Below are 19562 nucleotides of genomic sequence, written 5' to 3'. Positions count from 1 at the left end.
TTACTAATACTATAAATAAGAATGTTAATGCTTTCTCTTTGAAATACAAAGGGATTTTCTAATATGCTTGTTAGTTCTTTCTTTATTGACAAATCTCTTGTTTTGACACCCCATTCATTCTCTTTCGCTCAAAGTATAGAGAGGAAACCTGTTGTGACTTGTACCAAAAAAAGTGTCATAGCACATTACTTTGGAAAGAATTCATTTTCCAAATATTTTTAAAAGTCCTATCTTTTCTGTGAATATAATGACAATAGAATGTACCATGCTTCTTTTGTTTAAAAAGTTATGTTAAATACTAAGTGACTAGCCCCCAGATGGAAGTATTAGCCTAATTGTGAAATATCACATAGATACATATATAACCAACAATAAATGAACTGAAACTTGAAACAGTTTAATACAGATGCATACAAAAAAGATGGAAAGGCAAAAGGCTTGGGCAAAAGGTCTGTAATGACAGGAAAATGGAAAACTTGGAAAGAAGTCAGGAGAAAGGGAGTTTTGAACGGAAATATTCTTCTTTAGGCAAGAAAGGTAGAACATCCAAGTTGGAAGAGTGGCCCCCCCAAAGACTTGGTGATAGAGAATTGTAAACCATATTAAAAACTGCCATGTAGCTTTCTTTGACTAAAGTAATAAATTGACCAAGGGAAAGGAAGGAGCCTGTTCATTAGTTAAATGATTTTTAATTTTATGGAAGAAATTAACAATGCTTCAGGGACTACTAAACAAGCACATGATGGAAACATGTTTTAAGAAGACAATCACTGAAACTATTCTGAAGAAAGATAAGAGATACAAAAGCTAGGAAGATACTAATGACGATATGAGCTAATACAGTGATTCTCAAAGTGTGGCCTGAAGATACCTAAAGGTTCTGAGACACCTTCAGGGCCTTCACAATATTATTATTATGATTTTTATAGTAATATTTAGATATTATTTTACTTTATCACTATGTTGTCATTTGTACTAATGTTGCAAAAGCCGTAGTGGGTAAAACTGCAGGAAACAAATCTTTGATACCAAACTGTTCTAGTAGTCATTAAGTATATTCTTCACCATTGCATGCTCCTTTTCCCCCCAAAAATGATAAGTCTCAACCCTTGAGTACATGTATTTTTAATATTTGGCATGATGAGATGGGGCATATATATGCATTAAGCACTCCTCTCTTGAATAACAAAGTATTCTGTTTTGAGGAAAAATACTCATGCCGTTTACGCATTTGTAAGCTGGCTCAGCTGCTGTTACCATGGAACACCGTGTTTTATGTAAAACAACATCTAACAAACTGATTATCAGACTTCGAACATGGCAGATATTTTTTGAAAGTGAAATAAGTATGCCTGTCACTTAAAGGAACACAACTGACACTATTTATTACCAGCGATAAAAGTTTGAACTTTCAAAAAAATTATAATTTTGGAAAACATATCTGTCACTGTGAGCTTGACAGTCACCCAATGCTTAAAGACGTTCTGACGAGATTGGTAATATTAACATGTATGATTTAAAAAATTACTATTGCATAATATAAATTTGCATAAAAGAAATCTGCAAATAATGCATTTTCCAAATAATCAGTGTATAATGTTACTAAGTCATAAAAATCCATTCAAAGTATAAAAAAGACCAATGGTTTCTAATGTAGGAGTGCAAGTTGATTGATAATGGTTTCAGAATCCACACTGTAATTAATCTTAAAGGAGCTCTCACTTGTCAAGTCTTGGTATAGTATCAAAGAAAGATATTTAGGATTATCTGAAAAGTATACTAATGTTCTCTTTCCTTTTCTAATTACACATCTGTGTCAGATTGGATTTTCTTCATATAGTGCAAACATATGGCAAGAGAGTGAATCCAGAATCATGTATGAGAACTCAGTTTCCTTTTATGACGCTATACATTAAAAGAGATTTACAACATGTAAAACAAGGCTATTCCTTTATGCACTTTGGCGAATAGAGCTATTTTTATATTTATTTATTTATTTATTTTAAAATATCTTTTTACTTTGAGAGAGACAAAGAGTACAAGTGGGGGAGGGGCAGAGAGAGAGGTAGAGAGATTCCCAAGCACTGAGAATGCAGAGCCCAAGGCAGGGCTTGATCTCATGAACGGGGACATCATGACCTGAGCCAAAATCAAGTCAGATGCTCAACCGACTGAGCCACTCAGGTGCTCTGAATACATAGCTATTTCTAATAAAATATGTATTTTATGTTCACATGTAATGGGTTTATTATTTTCAAATAAATAAATATTTTTAAATTCCACATTTTAATTTCTAATATGGTAAATATTTATAGATATTACCTATATAAATCTAAAGCTCTTTGGGATACTCAATAATGTTTAAAAATAGAATGGTCCAGGGGTGCCTGGGTGGCTTAGTCGGTTAAGCGTCTGGCTTTGCTCAGGTCATGATCTGATGGTTCGTGGGTTTGAGCCCTGCGTCAGGCTCTGTGCTCACAGCTAGCTCAGAGCCTGCAGCCTGCTTCGGATTCTGTGTCTCCCTCTCTCTCTGTCCCTCCCCTATTCCCACTGTCTCTCAAAAATAAATAAAGAACATAAAAAAATTAAAAAAAATAGAATGGTCCATAAGACTGGTTTGAGGACTAATGTACAAGTAAATAGTCAAAATTTATATGAAGGCTCTACCTGTAAGAAGGAAGATGATAAGGTATGTGGGATATACTTGTTTAATAATTTGTATTATATAACACCATCCTTTTGCCTTCTCTTCTAAAACCAAAATATCTCTGCCTCTTTGGGGGCAATACATACATGTGACCTCTTAATGTTATTCTCATCTTATTTTCTTTCCATGAAAAACAAAAACCAGTTTCTCAGCAACTGTATCTGTTGAACAATTTCCACACGAAAACCTTATAGAAACTTAAAGTGTAAAAAACCAAAAAGATTGAAATTAATTAGTAGTGAGGTTATATATTAGATTTCTTTCAACCGCTAATCACTTATGAAACACCACAAAAATAGCAGATACTATTGTGAATATTACTGTCTTTTGTGTAAAAGTCATATTAGCTAACAAAAGCTTAAAAATCACACCATAAGAACATTTATATCCAATTAGAAAATTATTTTCTGTCAGATAGCATAGGAAAAGCACATGGTCTGCATTTCTTCCAGTGAAGAATAGTCTTAAGAATTGTATGTAAGAGCTATAACCTGTGAGCAAAGTTATAGGCAGTGCCATCAAGGAGACATTTCTTCTCAAACTTAAGGTGTTATAACTTAACATATGGCTGCTCTTCAGACGTCTGTGAAAAATGAGGAAAGGTCACAAGGCTGAGAAAGGATAAACATAAGGAATATTTGCCATAGCAACAGAAGATGAAATGACAGAGGGTTTAGGTAAATACAGCAGTAATAGTATGACCCCAGGATTTGCAAACTGCTAGTTGAGTTTAATACTATGTTGTCAATGATATAAAATATCCATATCCATGAAATACACAGTCATGAATTGTGAAAAGTAAAAGGAATAGTAGACTGGGACCTATATTTGTAAGGTAGTCAGCTATTCTAAGGTAGACTAATAGAGTCAGAGCAAGTCAGGCACACTCAACAAGAGATTCCTATCTGGTAAAGAAGCAAAGAGAAAACTTAAATTATCCAACACAGGCTAACAAGAGCTATAAAATGAACAGGGATTGGCCTCTGGGCCATGTTTTTTACTTGCTCCAAGAAAAACTGGTCTGCCCCAATTTGTCTCCTGCTACTTGTGGCCCTACATGTAACAGACTACATAGAGACTTCTCCATGCCAAATACCTCAGACAAGATCGTTAAGACTAAAAAGATTGGAAAACATAAAGGAAAGTTGCTTCAAGAATAAGATAGAAATGTCAATTTTACAGTTCAGTTTGGGTGAGGCAGATTCATGAGAATAAGCTTTAATTTCTTAAAACAATGCTGGTTAAATTAGGAAACGTAAGTAGTCCTCAATTTTTCTGAAAAAATTAATTATTTTTAACATTTTTGGACATCCAATATTCATCAGTTCCTTGTATTTTCTTAGACTTCCTGAATTTTAGTTTTGGTCTGGATTGCTTCAATTTCTAACTACTTGTCTGGAGATATTTTGTGTGTGAAGGCAACAAATCAGAAGACTAAAAATAAGTATGTCCCAATGGGGACCATCAAAACCTTTTCCCTTTGTTCATGAGCATTACATAGACCTACCCCTCACTGCTAAACAAAGTAAAGGTGCTCATGAAAAGAAATGTGTGAATTTTATACTTGTAAAATTTCAGGCTACTCACCTGATGTTTGAAATAAAACACAATGGTGACCTTAAGGCTAAGATTTGCACAAAAATTTTCTATTTGCAAAACACTTATACACCTATAATATCATTTAACCCCTTTCATAAGTGTTGAGGAAGATATAGTCATTACCGCTTGTTCAGAAATGCTGGAAAATGCAGAGAAACTAAGACAAAGAGAAATTAAGTGATTTGTAAAAGTCAAGGCTAACAGTGATGTTGCAAGAATTCATATTCAAGTCTTTGATTGCTGAAGCTTCTTTCACCACATTACAAGAAACCTTGTAGGTCTTCTACTTTATTTCTAATAACAGAATTAATCCTTGAAAATATAGAATTATTTAAAAAGTCAGTTGACCTGTTCCATTGACTTATGTGTCTGTTTTCTGTTTTTGTGACAATAGCATACTGTCTTGATAACTATAGCTTTGTAAAAAGCTTGAAGTGGGAAATTGTGATAATTCCAGTTTTGATTTTCTTTCTTAACATCACTTTGGCTATTCAGGGTCTTTTCTGGTTCCATAAAAATTTTAGAATTGTTTGTTCTAGCTCTGTGAAGAATGCTGGTGTCATTTTGATAGGGATTGCATTGAATATGTAGATTGTTTTGGGTCATATTGACATATTAACAATATTTGTTCTTCCAATCCAGAAGCATGGGATGTTTTTTCATTTCTTGGTGACTTTTTCAATTTGTTTTATGAGCATTCTATAGTTTTTAACATACAGATCTTTTACCTCTTTGGTTAGGCTTATTTCTAGGTATCTTAGGGCTTTTGGTGCAATTGTAAATGGGATTGATTCCTTGCTTTTTCTTTCTGCTGTTTCATTAGTGGTGTATAGAAATGCAACAGATTTCTTTACAGTGAATTTATATCCTATGATTTGTTGAATTCTTGTATCAGTTCTAACAGTTTTTTGTCTTTCAAGTTTTCTATATAGAATCATGTCATCTGTGAAGAATAAAAGTTTGACTTCTTTCTTGCTAATTTGTATGCCTTTTATTTCTTTCTGTTGTCTGATTGCTGAGGCTATGTTGAACAACAGTGATGAGAGTGGACATCCTGCCATGTTCCTGACTTAGGGGGAAAGTTTCCAGTGTTTCCCCATGGAGGATGATATTAGCAGTAGGTCTTTCATATATAGCCATTTTGGTGTTGTTATGTTCCTTCTATCCCTACTTTCTTGAGTGCTTTTACTTCCCAGAAATGGACCCTTTAATGTATGGCTAACTAATTTTCAGCAAAACAGAAAAGAATATCCAATGGAAAAAAGACTGTCTTTTCAGCAAATGGTGTTGGAAAAATTGGACAGCAACATGCAGAAGAATGAAACTGGACCACTTTCTTAAACCATACACAAAAGTAAATTCAAAATGGATAAGAAACCTAAATGTGAAACAGGAAACCATCAAAATCCTACAGAAGAAAACAGGCAGCAACCTTTTTGACCTTGGCTGCAGCCACTTCTTACTAGACATGTCTCCAGAGGCAAGCAAAACAAAAGCAAACATGAACTACTAGGACCTCATCAAGATAAAAAGTTTCTGCACAACAAAGGAAACATCAACAAAAACTAAAAGGCAACCTGTGGAATGGGAAAAGGTATTTGCAAATGATATTTCAGATAAAGGATTAGTATTGAAATACATAATGATCTTATAAAACTCAACACCTAAAAACCAAATAATCCAGTTTGAAAATGGGCAGAAGATATGAATAGACATTTTCCAAAGTGGACATCCAGATAGCTAACAGAAACATGGAAAAATGCTCAACATCACTCATCATCAGGGAAATACAAATCAAAACCACAATAAGGTACCACTTCACCCTCATCATAATGGCTAAAATTAACAATTCAGGAAACAATAGATGTTGGTGAGGATGTGGAAAAAGAATACTTTTGTACTACTGCTGGGAATGCAACTATTGGTGGTGCAGCCCCTCTGGAAAACAGTAGGGGGGTTCCTCAAAAAATTAAAAATAGAAATTTCACTACTAGGTATTTATCCAAAGGATACTAAAATGCTGATTCAAAGGGGCATGTGCACCCCAATGTTTATAGCAGTGCTATCAACAATAGCCCAATTATGGAAAGAGTCCAAATGTCCATTGACTGATGAATGGATAAAGATGTGGTATATAAACACAATGGAATATTATTTAGTGATCAAAATGAAATCTTAAGCTTGCCATTTGCAGCAACAAGGATGGGACTAGAGTGTATTATGCTAAGAGAAATAAGTCAGTCAGAGAAAGACAAATATATGATTTCCCCTATACATGGAATTTAAAAAAAGCATATGAACATAAAAGAAGGGAAGGAAAAATAAAATAAGATAAAAACAGAGAGGGATATAAGCATAAGAGATTCTTTTTGTTTTTTCATTTTTTATTTTATAAGAGACTCTTAAGTACAGAGAACACACAGGGCTGTTGGAGGGGAGGTGGGTAGGGGTATATGCACATTAGGGGGGCACTTTTTGGGATGAGCATTGGATGTTATATGTAAGTACTGAATCCCTAAATTCTGCCCTTGAAACCAATACTATGCTATATGTTAACTAACTTGGATTCAAATAAAAAAAAAACCAATTGACCTCCCAGGAAGTAGAAACAAACATAACTCTGCTGTTTTTATTATTCATACTTACCCCAGTCCACACCAATTACATGTTTTAGAACACTTCAAAATTTTAAGGACATGACTGCTTTTAATATCTCAGTGAGAATTTACAGAGGAAGAAGTTGCAGAAAGGCTAAATGACTCGTTCATTCTTTCAGAAAGGATTTTAGAGCTGTTGTATTAGAAAATGGGAAAACAATATAAAAGAATAATCTTAAAATAACATAGGAATAAACTCAAACATGAGGTGTGCCTGTGCAGCCTATTTACCAGTTTCAAGGACCAAAATTAACAACATTTCCCTGAAGGCAGTATTCAGCATGGGAATTGTGCATTAGCACCCCTGGTCTGTTTTCTAAGAACCACATGGAAGTCAAAAGCAGGGGAACAAACCAGCAATAAATGGTAGATTCATATTCTGGAGGGGTCCTGACAGCAGATGCATTGTTACATAAGAATACTGCTCCATTACATTATACTGCTTCTACATTTATGAATGATTTCTATATCAATGAGTAAAATGAAAGGAAAGAAAAGCCAAATGGACATGGACTCGAGAGTTAAGGCTAGGCTAAATTATTAGAAGAGAGAATGCAAACTAGGATGAGACACTAGACACCAAGCAAGATGATTATAAACTAAAATGTAGTCAACTTGAATGTAAGGGTAGATGATGAGGGTAGGTGAAAGGCCACTGGAGGAATGGTAAAGTATAATGGAGTAATACAGGAATGCTGAATCCAGGGTTATTGAATTAATCTGCTGCAAACTCTGTTATAATTTTTAAAAATAAGCATGAGAAGCTGTGAATTTACTTAACATAAATAGAGTATAATCCTTTTATTATGTCTTTTGCAGCTTGGACAGGCAACTCAAGACATCTAATCCAGCTTCAGAACCTGCTTATTATTGAAAACTCAAGAGAGGGCCAATCTGTTTTGTTTTGCCTTTGCTATGTCTTAAATTTTCCTTTCTTATCAGACATAGCCACTGCTGTCTCCTTTTCCCTCCTCTCCTCCCTGCCCCACCTCCCTGCTTCCTCTTCTCTCCTCTTCCTCCTCTTCTTGCTTCTCCTTCTGTCCTCTTCCTCCCCCTCCCTTCCCTTTCCTCCTCCTCTACTTGTCCTTCTCTTTCTCCTTCTTCACCTTCTTCTCTTCCTCCTCCTTCTTTCTTTTCTTTTCTCCTTCCTCCTCTTCTTCTTTTCCTTTTCCTCCTCTTATCTCTTTCCCTTCCTCTCCTTTCTTCCTCTTCTGCTCCTCTTGTTCTTCTCCCTCTTCTCCTTTAGAAAAGAAACTTCAGATAAGACGCGTAAGCCATCAGGGTGTGTTTCTTATGTTCTTATTAAGATAAGCAAATGATGATTCCTAGACATTTGGACATTTATATTCCTTGGATAACCATATTTAATTACTTTGGGGAGAATGTATTTGCTTTAAACTTCATTATCTTTTTTCTCACTTAATTTTTTTAACACAAATAAGGACATGTGTTTATCTTTCAAGACAATTTTATTAATCATGTGATAATCATAGAGAGGAAGTGCTTCAAGTAAAAAAAGAAAACAGTGATGATATGTGTTAGAGTCTTTGATTTAAAAGCTGTGTTGCATCAATATTGTACAGTAGACTTGCTACATGTTATCCACAAATCACACATTGAAAAGCAAGGCGTTTTCAAACCAATCAGAGAAGGGGAAGGTGAACCTATAATTTTATGATTTCAAGGTCACCTCAATCTGGGTGGGAACCCCTCCAGATTTTAAAGATAGTATGATTTTCATTGTTTTCAAGCTGAAATCAGATAATACCAGAGATTTTAGGAGAAAGAAAAAGTACTGTAATGTTGTTTGCTAGATGTAGTTCCTTCATCTGCAAAATGGCAGTAAGAAAAACTCAGGAAGTTACTGAAAGGATTAACTAAGAGAGCATATGAAGTGCCTAATCATACCTGCTACATAGTAGGTGTTTGAGAAATACAGGTTCTCATTCCTCTTGAGAACTATTTCTTATGTGTTCAATTTTGCACTGCAGAAGGTATTGTGGCTGTTTCCTGCAGTAGGGTACAGTGAAAACTTTGCCCTTTCACAGAAATTAGAATGTTTTGTATTCTTTTAGAGTTATGTTTCATATAATCTTCAGCGAAGTATCTTTTTTTTTACAGTAGATATATTTTTGTGGGGATAAAATAGCAAGAGACATAAGGGTGCTAATGATCCATACAATATTTTTAACATGCATAAGTTCTTGAAGAGTCAAAATGCCTAACTTGTAAAAAGTCCACCCAGATATTCTTATGCCATGATTTCCATTTGTTTTCTTCATGTTTTTAGGCTCACATAAACATACATGCATACATGGTCACATAAACATATCGATTGTGCTTATGTCATTCAGTTGGAAGGAATAACCAGTAATCAAGCGAGTATCGAAGCATAGAACTAGGAAGAAACATTTCCTAGCTCAAGCCTTTCTAAGAGTTGAGAAAAACGAATATGGATACTGTAACATCTTTCTGAAGTGAATGGCAATGTCTTTAAGATAGTTACCCATGCGTTTTCTCAAAGCAAGACACCGTGAGGTACCCAGGGTTATATATATTCAGGTAAGATCAAACATTTTTCTTTTGTGTTCCTATTATTATCCTCCTACAAGTCTTATCAACACTGATGCTTAGTAGCCTACACATTGCTGGCACCAGCAATATTTCCCATTTTTAAAAATTAGTATTGTTGTTTTGTTTAAGGTCATCTAAATTGTGAGAATTATTGTGTCTTACCTAACACTATTGAACTATTAAATATAATGGCCCAACTTCATTTGCTTTTGCTTACTAATTTTTAACTTAAATTTCCCCTAGTTTTAAGGTATATTTGACAAAAATTGTATGTATTTAAAGTATAAAATATGATGGTTTGATACATGTTCACAATGTGAAATTACCACAATCAAGTTAATGAACACATTATTACCTCACATGGTTCCTTTTTTTTCTTTTGGTGTGGCGAAAACACTTAGGATTTACTTTCATAGCAAAATCCAAATACACAATACAGTATTCTTAACTATAGTCATCATGCTCTCTGTTGGATTCCCAGAATTTATTTATCTTATAACTGAAAGCTTGTAACCTTTGGCCAATATCTTTTCATTTTCCCCACGCTCCCAGGCCATGGCAATCACTTGTATGAGTTAGACTGTTACAGAGTTCATGTGTGAGATCATACAGTATCTGTCTTTCTGCGTCTGGCTTATTTCACTTACCATAACGTTCTCCAGGCTCATTCATGTTGTCACAAATAACAGAATTTCCTACTTTTTATGGTTAATTCTATTCCATTGTGTATGTGTGTGTGTGTGTGTGTGTGTATTCATATCAGCTTTTCTTTATCCATCCACCCATCAACAGACATTCAGATTCCATCTGTTTAACTATTGTGAAAAATGTTGCAATGAACATGGGATTGCAGATATCCTTTCACAATACTGACGATTTCTTTGGATATCTATCTAGTAGTAGGATTGCTGGGTCATATGGTAGTTCTATTTTTAATTCTTGAGGACTCTCTGTTTTTTCCTAAATGGCTATAACAATTTACATTCCCATCTACAGAGCAGAGGAGTTCCCTTCTGTCCATAACTTTGGCAACACTTGTTATCTCATGTCTTTTTTTAAGTGTTTATTTATTTTTGGGTGGGAGACAGAGGGAGAGAGAGAGAGAGAGAGAGAGAGAATGAATGGGGGAGAGGCAGAGAGAAAGGAGGACAGAGGATCCTAAATGGGCTCTATGCTGTCAGCAGAGAGCCCGATTTGAGGCCATGGCCTGAGCTGAAGTCAGACACTGACTGAGCTACCTTGGCACCTCTCTTGTTTTTTTCATAATAGCTAACCTAACAGGTATGAGGTGATAATTCACTGTTTTGATATACATTTCCCTGGTGATTAGTATTGTTGATGACCATTCATATATCTCTTGGCCATTTGTATGTCTTCTTTGGAAAAATGTCTGTCTGGGTCTTTTGCCAATACTTTAATCTGTTATTTATTTATTTATTTATTCATTTTCTTGAATCTGAGTTGTAAGAGTCCCTTGTATATTTTAGATATTAAGCCCTTATCATATATATGGTTTGAAAATATTTTTTCCCACTCTATAGACTGCTTTTTCTTTTTGTTCATTGCTTCCTTTGCTGGAAGGAGCTTTTTAATTTGACACAGTTCCACTTGTTTATTTTGGTTTTTCTTACTTGTGCTTTTGGTGTACTATCTAAAAAATCACTGCCAAGACCAATGTCAATATTTTCCCCTACATTTTCTTCTAGGACTTTTTATGCTTTCAGATCTAATTTTTAAGTCTTTAATTCATTTTGAGTTGATTTTTGTATATGGTATAAGATAAGGGTCTAATTCCATTCTTTTGCATGTGGATATCCAGTTTTTTCCAGCAACATTTATTGAAGAGACTATTCTTTTTCCATTGAACATTCTTGGCATCCTTGTCATAGATTCATTTTTCATATACATGTGGGTTCGTTTCTGGGCTGTTTGTCTATTCTGTTCTATTGATATATGTGTCTGTTTATATGCCAATACCACTCAGGTTTGATTTCTCTTTGTTAGTTTTGTAATATAGTTTGAAATTAGGAAGTGCAATCGCCTCCAGTTTTCTACTTTCTCAAGATTGCTCTATTTAGGGTTTTCTGTGGTTCCATATGAATTTTAGGATTGCTTTTGTACTTCTGTGAAAAATGCCACTGGAAGTTTCATAGTGATTATACCAAATCTATAAATTGCTTTGGGAAGCATGGGTATTTTAACAATATTAAGTTTTCTAATCCATGAATGCAGGTTATCTTTTCATTTATTTGAGTCTATAAAATCACACCATTTGCAAATAAAGACAGTTTAACTTCTTTCTTTTCCATTTGAATGCTTTTTATTTCTCTTTCTTGCCTAATTTCTCTGTCTAGGACTTTCAGTACTATGTTGAATATGAGTGGTAGGAATGAGCACACTTGTCTTGTTCCTGATCTTAGAGGAAAAGCTTTCAGTTTTTTACCATTGAGTATGATGTTAGTTATGGGCTTGTCATATATGTCCTTGATTATATTGAGGTTGCAATTCTTCTTTACCTAATTTGTTGAGAGGTATATTTTTTTATTATCACCAGGCTTTTGAATTTTGTCAAGTGCTTTTTCTGCATCTATTCGGATGATCATATGATTTTTATCTTTTATTTTGTTAAGGTGATGTATTGTGTTTTTTGTTTGCAAATGTTGAAACTTCCTTGCATCTGAGGAATACATCCTACTTGGTCATGGCACATGATCCTTTTAAGGTGCTGTTGAATCTAGTTTACTAGTATTGTGCTGAGAATTTTTGTGTCTATGATCATCAAAGATATTGGAATGTAATTTTCATTTCTTGTAGTGTTCCTATTTGGCTTTTGTATCAGGGTAATTCTGGTCTTGTAAAATTAGTTTGGAAGTATTTTATTGTCTTCTGTTTTTTGGAAAAGTTTGAGAGGGGTGGAATTAATTTTTCCTTAAATATTTGGTATAATTCATCAGTGAAGACATCTGGTCCTTTGATGGGAGGCTTTTGATTATTGTTTCAATATCTATATTTGTTGATCTGTTCAGATCTTCTATTTCTTCATGTTTCTGTCTTTGCAGGTTTTATGTTTCTATGATTTGCTCATGTTTTCTAGGTTATTACTTTGTTGGTGTACAATTGTTCATGGTATTCTCTTGTAATCTTTTGTATGTCTGAGGCATAAACTATAATGTCTTCTCTTTCATTTATAATTTTATTTGAATCCTCTCTTCTTTCATTGGTTAGTCTGGCTAAAGGTTTGCCGATATTTTTATCTTTTCAAAACACCAACTCTAGTTTGTTGATTTTTTCTGTGGTTTATTTATTCTACATTTCATTTATTTTTGCTGTAATTTTTATTCCTTGTTATTTTTTTTTTACTAACTTTAGCTTTAGTTTGTTCTTTTTCAAATTCCTTGAAGTATGAAGTTAAGTTGTTTACTTAACATCTTTCTTTTTTTAATGTTTATTTATTTATTTTGAGAGAGAGAGAGAGAGAGAGAGACAAAGTGTGCACAAGCGGCAGGGAGGGGGTGAGGGCAAGAGGGAGAGAGAGAATCCCACACAGGGATTACAAATAAATAAATAAATACACATATTTTTCAAATTTAACTACCGCAACTTCCCATTAATGGGGAACAGCCACATGGCCTCTGTATATATTTGTTAGGTCCATTTGGTATATAATGTTATTTAAGTCTGCTCTTCCTTATTGATTTTGTTTGGATGATTTATCCTTTCTTGAGAAAGGTGTATTGAAGCCCCTTATTATTATTGTATTTCTGTTTATTCTTCCCTTAGTTATTTTAATATTTGCTTTAAACATATATGTACTTCAATGTTGGCTCCCATTGATTTCCCAGACTGATGGGACTACCTCTGGAATTGGAGTTGACATGAGGCAGGTAATGGGTGTTGCCGCATCCATAGTAGGATCTACAGCTGGTGGGTCTGTTACCAGGGACGTGGGTGGTTGTGAATTATGTCTGGGCCCTGGGTGGACAGGACTGCCTCCAGGACCTCATTTAGTGCAGATAAGGCTGGGACGATGGGTCTGTAGTAGGATCTGCACACAGTGCCCGTTACCAGGTATGTGGATAAATCTTGTTCCTCCAAGTTCCTGGAGGGCTCCTACTGGGTCACTAGGAGGGTCTTTGTGTAGGCAGGTTGGATCCAGACTTTTTGCGAAATGGGCTGGAATTGAATCCCAGGACTGACTCAGGGGTCATAGCCTGGACCAAGTAAGGTCTGCAGTCTTGGCTGCAGAGATATGGATGGCCATGTCTCCCACCAAACCCTTGGATGGTAGGACTACTTGTGGACTGTGGTAAAGAGGGGCAGGAGCTGGGTACAAGTCACTACACTGAGCATATTACCTGAGGCACAGGCAGGTGTGGCTCTTCCTAGATACCTTGGTATGCTAGTGGCACGATCAGGGGTTAGAGTTGTTTCCAAATCTGTAGCTGGAACCACTGAAGGTGAGTCATCCTCCTTGGTGGGGGTCTGCCTTATCAAGCCAGCCTTCCTTGGTCTTGGGCCCCACTGGGGTGTTACAGTCTCCTACATGGATCCCAAAGCTCCTGCACAGGCACTTCTGTCTGTGGATGGCTGATAAATTATTGTTGTTGAAGGGGGATACAAACTGGGAGACTTCGATTCTGCTATCTTGCTGATGTCATTCTTGCCAAATTTCGAGTGTTGGTTATAGTAAAGAAGAAAGTATTGCATTTAAAATATATCATTTCATGAAATCTGCAAGAAATTTGCAAAATTTGTTTCTTCCACTATGAAAAGTTCATTTTAAGATTCTTGAATATATATAATGTTTTTTAAAAGTTTTTATTTAAATTCCAGTCATACATACAACACGATATAAATTTCAAGTGTACAGTATAATAATTCAGCATTTCCATACAACACCAGGTGCTCATCACAAAAACTGTACTCCTTAGTCCCTATCATCTATTTAACTCTTCTCCACCTCCTTCCCCTCTGATAACCATCAGTTTGTTCTTTATAGTTAAGAGTCTGTTTCTTGGTTTGCCTCTTTCTCTTTTTTCCCTTTGTTCATTTATCTTATTTCTTAAATTCCACATATGAGTGAAATCATGTGGTATTTGTCTTTATGCGATTTATTTTATTTAGCATTATATTCTATAGCTTCATCCACATCGTTGCAAATGGTAAGATTTCATTCTTTTTTATGGCCGAGTAATTTTCCATTATATCTTTATATTTATATCTATAATATGTATATGTATAGATATACATATTATATAGATAGGATAGATATATCCTAGATATCTATCTATCTATCTATCAATCTATCTATCATCTATCTATCTATATCAACCTCTTTTTTACTTCTTTATCCATTCATCAGCCCATGGACACATGAATTGTTTCCGTAATTTGGTTATTGGAGGCAATGTCGCTATAAACATTGGGATGTATATTCTTTTGAATTAGTATTTAAAAAGATTAATGTTAATTTATTTTTGAGACAGGGAGAGAGAGACAGATCATAAGTGGGGAAGGGGCAGAGAGAGATGGAGACACAGAATCCAAAACAGGCTACAGGCTCTGAGATGTCAGCACAGAGCTGGACATGGAGTTTAAAGTCATGAACTGTGAGATCATGACCTGAGCTTAAGTCAGATACTCAACCAACTGAGCCACCCAGATGCCCCTTGAATTAGTGTTTTTGTATGCTTTGCATAAATACCTGATAGTGTGATTGCTGGATCTTAGGGTATTTCTATTTTTAACATTTTCAGGAACCTCCATACTGTTTTCCAGAGTGGCTGCACAGTTTGCATTCCTAGCAACAATGCAAGAGGGGTTCCCTTTCTCCAAATCCTTGTCAACACTTGTTGCTTTTTGTGCTGTTGATTTTAGCCATTCTGACAGGTGTGAGGTAGTATCTCATTGTGATTTTGATTTGCATTTCCCTGATGATAAGTGATGTTAAGCATCTTTTCATGTGTCTGGTAGCCACTTGGATGTCTTCTTTGGAAAAATGTCTATTCGTGTCTTCTGTTCATTTTTTAACTCGATTATTTGTTTTTTGGGTTTTGAGTTTGAGAAGTTCCTTATGGATTTTGGATATCAGATATATCATTTGCAAATACCATCTTCCATTCCATAGGTTGCCTTTTAGTTAGGTTGATTGTTTCCTTCACTGTGCAGAAACTTTTTATCTTGACGAATTCCCAATAGTTTATTTTTGCTTTTGTTTCCCTTGCCTCAGGAGATATGCCTAGAAAGAAGTTGCTACAGCTGATTTCAAAGAGGTTGCTGCCCATATTCTTCTCTAGGAGTTTTCTGTTTTCTTATCTCACATTTAGGTTGTTCATTCTTTTTGAGTTTATTTTTGTGTATTGTGTAACAAAGTGGTTCGGTTTCATTCTTTTGGATGTTGTTGTCCAGTGTCTTCAACACCATTTGTTGAAGAGACAGTTTTATTCCCATTGGATATTCTTTCCTGTTTTGTTCAAGATTAAGTGACCATATAGTTGTGGGTTCATTTCTGGGTCATCTGTTCTGTTCGAATGTTCTATGTGTCTCTTTTTATGCAAGTACCATATTCTTTTGAACACTATACCTTTGTAATATAAGTTGAAGGCTGGAATTGTGATGCTTACAGCTTTGCTTTTCTTTTTCAAGGTTTCTTTGGCTATTTGGGGGTGTGTTGTGGTTCCATACAAATTTCAGGATTGCTTATTCTACTTCTGTCAAGAATGCTGTTGGTATTTTAATAATGATTGCATTAAGTGTGTAGATTGGTTTGAGTTGTAAAGACATTTTAACAATATTTTGTTCTTCCAAACCATGAGCATGAAATGTCTATTTCCTTGTGTCATCTTGAATTTCTTTCATCAGTGTTTTATGATTTTCAGAGTTCAGATCTTTCACCTCTTTGGTTAGGTTTATTCCTAGGTATCTTATTGATGTTGGTGTAACTATAAATAGGTATCTTACTGTTTTTGGTGTAACTGTAACCTGTAAATATAAACTATAACTATAAAGAGAATGTTTTCTTTTTTTAAATTTTTTTGCTGCTTCATTATTGGTACATAGAAATACAACAGATTTCTATATGTTGATTTTGTATCCTGTGGATTTACTGAATTCATTTATTAATTCTAGCAGATTTCTGGCAGAGTCTTTTGGGTTTTCTATATAGAGTGTCATGTCATCTGCAACTAATGAAAGTTTTACTTCTTCCATGCTTTCTGCGCTGATTTGGATGCCTTTTATTTCTTTTTGTTTTCTGATTGCTGTGTTCAGGACTTCCAGTACTGTTGTTGAACAATAGTGGTGAGAATGGACATCCCTGTCTTCTTCTTGACCATACAGGGGTAAAAAAAACCCTCTCAGTTTCCCCCATAGAGGAAGATATTAGCTGTGGGTTTTTCATATATGGCCTTTATTATGTTGAGGTGTGTTCCCCTCTAAACCTAGTGGAGTCTTTATCTGGTTTTGGTATCTGGATAATGCTGATCTCATAGAATGAATTTGCAAGGTTTTTTTTTCCTTTTCTATATTTTGTAATAGTTTAAGAAGGGAAGGCATTAACTTTTCTTTAAATGCTTGGTAGAATTTGCCTAGGAAGCCATCTGGCCCTGTACTTTTGTTTGTTGGAAGTTTTCTGTTTACTGATTTAATTTTTTGCGGGTTATCAGTATGTTCTGATTTTCTATTTCTTCCTGTTTCAAAAGTGGTGCTAGCCACTCCTTTGTTCCAAAGAGGTGACTCTCTGACCTCTGCTTCTCAGAGACTTGCTCTAAGAAGAGTGAATAATCTCCCAGACTCCCAACCCCATTTTGCCCCAAGCATTCTAAAGATTGCTATATCCATGCAGTCTGTCCCTGGGTTATTTGGCTGCCTTCTCTCCAGGAGCAGGGCAGTAACGCCAGGCTCTATTCCAGCCAAGCCCACTGACCTTTAAAACTCCAAGCTTTAAGCCCCACTGGTTGCCAGAACTCACAAAATTCAGTCCCTCTACTTTTCCAAGCCAATGGCTTTGTGGAAATGTTCTCTTAGTGTGCTCCATTCTGTGCCCTTCGCTTTCTTGCCCTTCTCTGCCACCATGGCTCCCTCCCCTACATACCACCCATGATTCATTTCTCTTTTAAATTATATCTCCATATTTCATACTTTTTTCACTGGGGCCTCTTCTCTCTCTGTAGTTGTAGAGTTTGTTATGTTGGTTTTCAGGTCAATTTCTGGGGTATTTAGGGATGATTTGACAGTTATCTAGCTGTGTTCATGGAAGGGGACAAGCCTAAGGTGTTCCCATGCCACTGCTATCTTTTTCTTTTTCCAAATATCTGTAATGTTTTAAGCTCATATCACTTCTGAGCATTTTAATTATCCTCAAACTTGTGCATATAACACCTTAAATATTGTATTTTCATAGAAGGTTTCAAATTGTCTATTTTATTGAGTCTGTAATGGGTTCAAAAGTTTTCTTAAAAAATAATGTCTCCATATATAGAGTTTGTTGGTCATAATAAGTACCATTGAAAATAATCTGAATTTGTTATTGGTGGTGGGATCAAAATAAAATACAAATATGATATATTTTGAGATTCAGGGAGGACTTAAAGCAGTTTACTTAGATTTAATGATGAGAAAACTGATTTAAAGGGAAGTTAAATGTCTTGTGGAACTCACAAAGAGTAATTGATGAAGCAGAGATTCAAATTCATGCCTTTGGTTGTTCTGTTTTCTTATATTTTGCCCCAAAGATCATTTAAATGTACATTGTTTGATTTCCAAGTATTTGGAGAGATTTGCTAGATATCTTACTATTAACGATTTCTGATATAATTATATTAACTATATTCCATTGTGGTTAGGAAACAAACTCTGTCAGATTTCACATTTCACAAGTTTTTATGTTTACTGTATAAGTAGGTCATTTTTCTCTCTTTTATTTTCAACCTATATCTTTCTTTGTAGATAGCATATAGTTGAACCTTGTGCTTTAATCCAGACTGGCAACTTCTACCTTTTGATTGGAAAGTTTAGTTAATGTACCCTTAATGTAATTATTAATATAGTTTGGTTCAACTCTACCATCTTGCTGTTTTCTTCTAGCATTCTATCCATTATCTGTTCCTTTCTTTCACCTTTCAGACTTGTATTTAGTTAATTAAATCTGTAGTGTATAATTTTAAGTCCATTATTGGCTTTCTAGCTATACTTTTTCTATCTTTTAATGGTTATTGTAGGGATTATAACATGCATCCTTAACTTAACACAGACTCCTTAGAGTTAATATTGTACTCTGCTATGTAGGAGTCTTAGTAGTAAAATGACATTTGTGCTCCCTCCCACAGGCCTTTGTGGTATTGTAGTCAAATATTTCCCATCAAAATATGTAATCTTATTATTTATAGTTTTTCTTTCATCAGTTTAAAGTCAGTCTCCTTGTATTTTGGCCTCTATTATTTCCAATTAAAAGTCATCTATGAATTGTATCATTGTTCTACAGTATGTAATGTATTGTTTTCCTTTGGCTGCCTTTAATATTTTCTCCCCATGTTGGATTTTCAAGAGTTTGATTATGATGTTCTGAAATGTGGTTCTTTTTGTTTTTATCCTGGTTGGGGCTAACTGAATGTTCTTATTTTTTCATAAAATTTGCAAAATTTTCAGTAATTATTTTACTGTCCTATTCCATTTTTCCTTTCTCATTGAGACTTGAATTACATGTATGCTAGATTTCCTGCTATTGTTCCTGAGGACGGGTCACTGAAGTATCAGTTAATTTTTTTAAATCTCTTTTCTCTTTGTTCTTCATATTGGGTAATTTCTATAATTTGTCCTTAATCTTCAGCAGTCTCCAAATGAATGATAAGTGCAATCAGTGCATTTCAAAATTTCAGATACTTTATTAATCTGTGTGAAAATATCCATTTAGTTATTTTCCTAGTTTTTATTTTTCTGTTAAGATTCTCATCTCTTCAGTTATTATTATCACTTTATCTCAAGGGCCTTGGCCCTATTTTTAATAGCTTCTTTAAAATCTTTCTCTA

General features: G+C 34.8%; 1 protein-coding gene across 2 annotated transcripts in view; it reads right to left on the bottom strand.

Annotated features, from left to right (window-relative positions):
- The window catches only part of SPATA16 (spermatogenesis associated 16), a 224994-nt gene that overhangs the window by 124624 nt on the left and 80808 nt on the right, over nt 1–19562 (bottom strand). The window lies entirely within an intron of this gene.

Source organism: Suricata suricatta, chromosome 5, assembly GCF_006229205.1.
Source record: "Suricata suricatta isolate VVHF042 chromosome 5, meerkat_22Aug2017_6uvM2_HiC, whole genome shotgun sequence".
NCBI classification, from domain to species: domain Eukaryota; kingdom Metazoa; phylum Chordata; class Mammalia; order Carnivora; family Herpestidae; genus Suricata; species Suricata suricatta.
Note: the sequence above shows the minus strand (reverse complement) of the source record. Positions and strands in the feature narration are given on the sequence as shown.